Below are 7308 nucleotides of genomic sequence, written 5' to 3'. Positions count from 1 at the left end.
TTCCTACTTTCTCTCTCATGCTTTCATTATTTTTGACATGTAAAGGGCTCATGCATCCAATTAATGAATAAAATATGGATGGAGTCCCTCTAAGCACCAATTAGAGTGTCAGTTTGTATATATTTAGTTTGTTTAAATGTTTTTAAAGCATTTTATTGCATCAAGATATCTCTCACTCTCAACACAAATTTAAGAGACAATTTCTTATAAATACCCCATTGTAAAATGTAAAAAGGGCCGCCGTTATTATGCAATAAAGATATGCTTTTGGTGCTAGCATTCGAAGTGTAGTTATTCTTGCCTGAATGTGTCATTGTTTTGTGGATTTTATTCATGAGATTGTGATTGAGCTAAAGGTTTATTGTGTTGTTTCTGGTTGTGTGATCTTTTAGTTCTGGTGTTTGCTACAAATATATGAATTCTGTTGACGTAACGAGCTTGAGAAGAGATCACCCGATTGTGTCTACATAGCTTTTTGTCTCGCATGAGTGCACTTTCTGTGGCCTTGCGATTTGATGAAGAGTGAAACATCATTCGATTTGTTAAAGATTCTCACCGACGATTGCATCAATGGATTCTAGGAAGCGTTGCTCCTATTTTCATTGGTTTCCTACCAATTTCTTCAAAGGTTTAACTTGCAATGTGTTGTGTTCTATAGCTTATGTCTGTTTAGGAATTTCAATTTCAAGTTATTTGATTTCATATTATTTTCTTTCAATTTCGTTATTTGCTTTGCTAACCCCCTATTAGAATAGGACCTCATAGTAGTTGCATTGTTAGAGTTGCATTCATTGAAAAACAAAAAATACAAAAAATATTGTTCTTTTGGTGTGATATTTTGAGACAGTGAACAGATTTTACTTGATTCCAAGGTAAAAGAGTTTTTGGAACCAGCAAAGGCCTCCTCGTGAACATTCACATGTATCTTCTATTGAGCGAATTTTGGTACGTCGCAAGACAAACACTGAACCTTGGAGTGGATCCTTAAAAAGATTTACTTTTCAAGAGAGGAATTACACTATGGATTCCTGTCGTTGACCTCGTGCAAAACGAATGCCCAAAAGTTAGTTTCTTCTCTCCTCTCAAATGTGGTTTCTCTTTTGTTAGTGTATGAGGAGGAATACCATAACAAATGATGCTAAGGAAGACAAAAGAGTGATTCTTTCAAAACACTAATAGAGGAGCTTTGGAGCTATTTGGAAGAATGAAGCTGATAAAATGTGATTGGATTAAAAAGGCTAGAAGTTGTTAAATGTTGCCAAATTGCGATACAAATTGTGAAACCTATAGGAAGCTTGGGAATTTTTATCTAATCCTTCACAAGAACAAGGAAAAACTTGACCAATTTCAATTCACAAAGTAGAGAAGAAAGATGCTAAATTTCCAAGAAGAGAAGACCCTAGAAAAATCCTATAAAAAGTCCATAAATAATATGAAATAAATAACTCTATGTAAGCTAAGCTTTGCACAACTAATATTGGTTTAAATTGCAGTTCTTAAGATATTAAAAGTGATAAATTTAATGCATGTAAAGAGTTCACCAACCAAACATAAATCACATGTTCATCCTTTTGACAATAATTCATTTGTTGGGGCAGCCATATAAGCATTGCATCATTTATGGTAATGAAAACTCGAAAGAAAAATGCCAAGTTTTTGAGTTAAAAAATGAGCACCAAACAAATGACTAAACAAGAAAAAAAGAAACAAAAATAAGGGCCCTAGGGCACCGGTTAGACACTTCCACTAAATCATAATTAATTGAAAAGGAATCTATAATGTCCCCATTTTAGCATGACCATGATAGTGGATGGATTTACCCTATTATTGGGTCCTTGTAGGCTAAGGTTGGCGATTAGAGGAACCTATTGAGTGTTATGACTCCATTTGGTGGGACAATTTATTTATAGTAATTCAATGGATGGTTTTGTTCAGCTCAAATGAGTTGAAAGATCCTCTCAATTTTAATTTTTGGCTTCTAGTTTGGGATCCAAGAATCTTGGAGGGAGCGTCTAATTTTAGTAAGTTGTGTCATTGGGTTTATTCATCATCTTTCTTCATCGAGATCACTCATGTACTGTAAGAATTCAACTCTCATGCTTCTTTAGTCATTTTTGTAAGACAGATGAATTATGATTATTATTGAATTAAACAACTCAAGGTTGCTATTTTTGTTGGTATTGTATATTGGCCATCTTAGTGTCATAGCTCATTGGAACTGGGTTAGAAAGTTTTAAATATTGGTCACATGAAACAATGACCTTGTGTGCTAGAATATAATGATATTGATGAAATTCCATTTTTGGAGCCAAAGGGAGTTAAAAAGGAAAGAAAAGGAAAGGTGGTTTTATAGTCCACAACACTATGCCATAGTTTTTGGGTTTACATATGGTGACAGTGATATGGGACTACCTCGTACTCTTTTTTGAGAGGCGCTTGGTGCTACAAACGAGACGTACATACCCTACCCCCCAGTGGGATTTGAACTTGTGACCTCTCTTTCAAGAGTACAAGTTCTACACCACTAGGCCAACTCAGGTTGTACAAGTCAACTCAGGCTGTACAATTAAGTGCCTAAGTATAAAGAAAAATGCATTGAAGTGAAAAGTGTGCTCATGAAGACTCTTGACATTGACTATGAAGAAGCCTTTATATTGAAATGTTATAAATATAATGCCTTGAAAGGACCAACTCATTTTATTTCTTATGTTATTTGATATCTTGTTTAGAGAAGGGTTTGAAATAAGGGTATCAATATTGTTGGAAATTTATGAATTCTTTGACATTTCAACAATTTGAACATGTGAAACACTAGATGAATTGTACTCTATCTGATGAGTAATGGTATGAGATTTATCTAAAGATTGAATGGTTTTATATACTATTCAATTAATTATCTATTGTTGTGTTGAAGGTAGAAGGGTTTTTTATTAGTGTCGAAAACTCTCCACAAGCATACCTTGAGTTTTGGTGTTTCTTTGAAGAGCTATACATTGAAAACAATTTGCATTTCATATCTGCAATTTCTTTCCTCGGATCAATGTTCCAATTTTATGTGTCATGTTTGGTTTGTTGGTAGCATTCTACATCAAGGGGATGTAATATGATCATTGGCGTGGGTTTGAACATCCACTACAAATTATTTCCTCATCAAATTTCCATTGATGGCAACCTCACTCTAGTTAATGGTTACAAATATGTTAGTGACACAAGGTTTGATTATTAGGACAACGAACTTTTATTTGATCATGTTGATAATGGTGTTGATAGGGAGAGTGCAGAAGAGGTGGTTGATGCCACAATTAGTTTAGAATCTCTTGATGCGAGTGTTGTTTTTAAAGATTCTAAGGACTATATAAGCACTAACAACTTCTATTTTTATGGTAGTAGTTATATTGTTGAGTCAATTTAGGAGTTAATAGTATTCGTAGGTGGGGAGAATGAGGGTATGGAGCTACCCAATGATGACACTCATGATTTAAGTGTTAGAGACGAATTAGGTGCTATAGATTTATGCCCTAGTGTTGTTGATTCACATGATGACATTGAGTCATGTATGTAGTAGCAAGCGATAGCAAAGAGCTCTTAGTTGGGCAGCATTGATACTAGTGATGTGGGGGACTCTGATGTTTCACATGATGATGATTCATGCTACAACAAGTCTGGTATATCATATTAGATGTTGGGTGATGACTCAGAGTAGTTATTGGATGATGGTAGGTCCCAAGATCATGATTTATGGGGACTTATGAATGAGGGACGTAAGTAGAGACATGCGAGGAGTTTGATACAACCGTGGCTTCCACTTCTTCAAAGGAGGTATTGGTAGAGGTGGTGGGAATACCTTGTTGATGGACATTTACGAGGTTGTATGTGCACATGAGGAGAGTGATCATGAGGCAAGCCTAGTGGATATAGTTTACTATCATAGTGTGATTAGTGAGACGAAGAGTGTATAGGAGAGCCAGGAAATGCAAAGACATCTTATGATTGCACAGCTAAAGGTGAGCGATATTGGAATTTGTTTAGCTCTCGAGCAGTATGATGCTATCCAAAATATCTTAGCTACATTTGGTAGGGGTCTTCCTTTGTTAAATGAGCACGATGGTAGTTTTCTTTCACTAAAAGAGATTCATTCACTTTGAGAGGTTGTCAGAATCTTGAAGCATAACTTTTTACAGTTGATAGCTGACAAGGATTGCCTTCTTGAGTGGGCTAGCATTGTTGTGAGACATTGTCAAGGAAAGAGGAGCTAAATGAGCTTGTCCATGAGCTTAAGGAGACTTCTAGGGTATTTGAGGGCACCTGGTTAGCTCTCTAAGAGTCACTTTTGTAGTTGAGAGAGGCAGTTATGGATTTGAAGCGTGTATAGTTTACGCCAACCCTAGATCCACTTCAGTTACACATAGTGGTGGTTAGTCCTGAATTAACTTCTATGTATAGGGACGATGGATATGATGAGGATGTAGTTACATCCATCCTTGATATGAGTGCAATAGCTATAGATGATATGAGTGCATTAGTAGAAGACAACAAAGAGAATTCCTATTGTACTAAGTCCTACAGTGGTTTGCATACTGTCAGATGAAGCAAGATAAGTTATTGAGAGTCTTGATGTGATAATAGTAGATTATTCATAGAGTTGTGTGTTAGTTCCTGACACTACTCCCTCTTCTTCATAGGACTTGGGTATCATCTAATTTGGAGATAACCTCCCATGGAGATTTTTTTCCTTCTATTGAAAAAATATATATTACTTCATCTCCTACAACTAATAGTGATGCACAATTGGTAGTACCATAGTTTCAAAGATCATTGGTTAAGGAATGCAAGGGAGTAGGTTGATGCTACTTCATATCATTTCTACTACACAGAGTCATTGATGGAGTATCTTATTGAGAGTTTGGAACTACAGGAGGGACCATATAGAGCTTTTGAGGGTACTCTCATCGGGGGTTCTTGTGGTACTTGACATTTGGTGGGGAAGATTTGACGTACGAGTATCTTGGGTTGCACTGCTATCATGTATATTTTTAGTTGTTATTCTGTTGCTGAAACTAGGTTCTGTTGAAATTGCATTTTTTGGTCTCTAGGTGCCTATTTCAGACTATGTAACTAATTTTCCATTATGAATGAAGGGCTAGGGATTCAAGAGGGCCTAGAGTACTATCTATGTTCCAGAGCACAAGTCCTAACTACTTATTGTTTGGGAGATATGGAAATTCTCCCGGAACATCGATTTCTAGCAGTTTTGTGTGACAGTTTCCTGTGCCTGACTTTCAAAATGGATGTGCACTTTTCCTTAATGAATCAGACCTTGAACACTTAAGGGGTTGTAGACGACCTAGATATCTACCCATAGTTTGAAGCATGAGTTCTAAATCAATCAGAGTTAGGAGATATCACAATTTTGCTTAGACATCGATTTCAGGATAGTGAATTGTTGATGTAGGCCGACTTGTGTATTTAATTTCAGTTTATTTTCATTTAATATTTGTTGAGAGCCAACTTGTGGCTTCTCCATGTTCTATAATGATCTATAAGTCATTTTGGATAGTATAAATAGAGTGTTTAGGCTTAGAACTAGGCAGATTAGGGGAGTTAGAGAAAGGATTGCAAAGTAGAAATGGAAACTACGAATTTGTTGTTGGATCCTTGAAGGTGAATGTATTTGTATTTGGTTGTAGCCCAGAAGGCCTTACCGTTGGGCATGTATGAATATATTTTGACAAATCAATAAAATATTTCACTCCTATTCCTCCTTTGGTTGTTGTTCTTTGTGTTTTCTTCAGTTATGTTAACTCTTGTAGGGTGAGCTGGGTGTGCCATTGGCCCTAGTTTTCCCCATCCTTCCTTGCATTAGGTGGTATCAGAACTTGAGGTTCATCCTTGTGAAGATTGGCTCATGCATAACCCTAATTTGGATTTGGTTGTAGGATGGGAGATCTACAGATTTGACCAATAACTTCCAAAGGGTTAGGATCTTGCAGGAACCCGATTTGTAAAGATGGTTCATGGTAGAGGAAATGTTGATAATGCTATGTTGGATCAATTGAGACAAATTTAGATGTTGTGGAGATAGCCCAAAGAAGAGGAGCACATCTTGATGATGTACGTGATAATGAAGTAGCAACACTAAACCATAATCTAGAACTTGAAGAAGATCAAGATGAGGAAAGATTGTTGAGAGTGTTGTCTAGGGAAAATTCAAAACCTGTTGTAGAAGTTGTTCCTTATAATGGAAAATTGGATACCAATGCTATGTTAGATTGGATCTCAAATATGTAGAAGTTCTTTGAGTATGAAAAAATTCTTGATAATATGAAGGTGAAGATTGTAGCTACTAGGTTGCAAGGTCATGCTTCATTATGGTGGGAGCATTTGCAAACTGATAGGAAAAGGAGAGGAAAGGAGAAGATTAGAACTTGGCCAAAGATGGTAATTGTTTCAAATGTGGTAAAGAAGGGCATAGATCTTTTGAATGTAGATCTTTTGAAAGTAGGCAAAATAATAGAAATGTTGTGATTCAAGAAGACATTAAGAGTTCATGATGTAGGAGCATCCAGTGGTGTAAGGGTAATCCTGTATCACCCAAAAATATGCTTAGAAATAGTTTATGTTTAATGTGTTTTCATTTCTAGATACCCATTTGGGCCAAATAAAGGTTCCAACTCTCACAATTCCACTATTAGTGTTTCGGGTTAGAGTTTTGAAGCACCTTGGGATACGTGTAAATGCCAAGAAAATAGGACTATGTAATTGAGTCAAAATTATGTTGAGTTAGAGGGTGTAAATTGGAGGGATGGTTATATTTGTAATTTCGAACACTCCAGAAAAAGAATCAGGTCAAAAGGCTTCACGATTAGAAAGTTATTGCAATTTTTCAGTTCCTGGAGACCTCCCAAGAGCGCTTCAAAGTCAAATATGGGCCACTAAATAGCCTCATACAGGGCCAAAAAATGGGGGATGAGCAAAGCTGGTCCATAGGGCTATAGAGCACTTCAAGAGCTTTCTGAAAATGTAAATGGTTTGTCAATCAGAGCTACGGTTCAAAAGTTATGCCTCCCGAAAGTTTGACTACCGTTTTTGGATTCTTCTAATTTTACACCGACTTCTAATGTGATTTCTGGAACCTTCTATTTTGGCGGTGGTTGCCAACTGGCATATTCTAGAATGTATTTCTAACCCTAAACCATTTGGGGCTTATTTAAGAACATTTTTGGCATTATAAAAGCAACAGTTAATGGAGTTAGAGAGAAGGTACTATGTGCAGGATTTCTTTCTCCAAAATCATATTTTTGTAAGCCC

The sequence above is a fragment of the Cupressus sempervirens genome, chromosome 7 (genome assembly GCF_028749045.1).
Source record: "Cupressus sempervirens isolate cs-2001-9-10 chromosome 7, ASM2874904v1, whole genome shotgun sequence".
Taxonomy (NCBI): domain Eukaryota; kingdom Viridiplantae; phylum Streptophyta; class Pinopsida; order Cupressales; family Cupressaceae; genus Cupressus; species Cupressus sempervirens.
This window is presented reverse-complemented; position numbering follows the sequence as displayed.